The 1,041-nt window shown below is 38.7% G+C and overlaps 1 long non-coding RNA gene across 1 annotated transcript; it reads left to right on the top strand.

The window, feature by feature from the left end:
• The first annotated feature begins 454 nt into the window (after positions 1-454).
• Positions 455-1,023, top strand: LOC138926430 (uncharacterized). Its single transcript, XR_011442961.1, has 3 exons — positions 455-606; positions 665-847; positions 947-1,023. It is a non-coding gene; the product is annotated as an uncharacterized lncRNA (long non-coding RNA).
• Positions 1,024-1,041: the final 18 nt, after the last annotated feature.

The raw sequence follows: 1,041 nt of genomic DNA, 5'->3' as shown, positions 1-1,041 counted from the left end.
TTGCAGGCGCCAAAATTGCTAGGATGCGTCCAGTTGCCGCCAAAAATAGGATAGGGTATGTGTATGTGTGTTTTCATTGGTTTTTGTTTGTGTTTTTATTAGTTTGTGTATGTTTTGTTTGTGTTTCGTGTTGTTTATTATGTGTTTAACAATGGTGTTTGGTGTATGTTGTACATGGATTATAAAGTTAAGTAGTGCCAGTCGTTGCTTTTATATACATCACGGCCATTTTCCAAATTAATATCACAGATTTTTGAAATAAATAAATGAATATAATACGAATTTGATGACTTTACTTTATAATGGCACTACATATATAATAAATTAAAACATTACTAGAACAAACAAAAAGAAGGGGCAGCCGCTTAGCCTTATAACATTGCAACATTTAAGGTAAGAAAAGCTGCTGAGGTATTACCCAGGAGGGCAACTTTTTCCCGCCAACTTTTCTCTGGTATTACGGATTTGCGGTTATCTGGTAACATTGCAAAAGAATATAAACATCTCATCTCTAGCATTAATTGCACATCACTGGTGCCGAAATATCATCCCTATCTACTATTACCATCTCTACTATATCACAGCTTTGGCGAGAAAAATGCATTGGTAAGTCCAAATTTAAAAACAAGTTAAATAACATTAAGAAACAATTTAAAATTTACAGTAACATGAAAAGGGAATTCAGCGGATCATCAAAGCTGGTCATTAGGAGTTGGCAGCGATCTTGGAGCCGTCGTCAGTAAACTTCATGAGGCCGCCGCACACACATATTGGCCAACTACGAGGGATGGTGTGCCAACCAAATTGGAGCTGGTGGATGCTGTCGCAGGAACATGGAGGACAACAGGTGAGTAAATAACAGGTGGTTTCTCTTCTTACTGTTAAAAGAAGGGGAGGGGTCATAAATTGCGTCATATTTTTAATATCATATTGTTTATAATTTCAGATGGCAGAAGGAAGAGGAAGACGGCAACAAGTGACGCCGCCGTATCCATGGCAATGCCGTCATGGTGGCGCCGCCGGAGCAGCGCAGCAAATTCT

The sequence above is a fragment of the Drosophila bipectinata genome, chromosome 3L (genome assembly GCF_030179905.1).
Source record: "Drosophila bipectinata strain 14024-0381.07 chromosome 3L, DbipHiC1v2, whole genome shotgun sequence".
Lineage (NCBI taxonomy): Eukaryota > Metazoa > Arthropoda > Insecta > Diptera > Drosophilidae > Drosophila > Drosophila bipectinata.
Note: the sequence above shows the minus strand (reverse complement) of the source record. Positions and strands in the feature narration are given on the sequence as shown.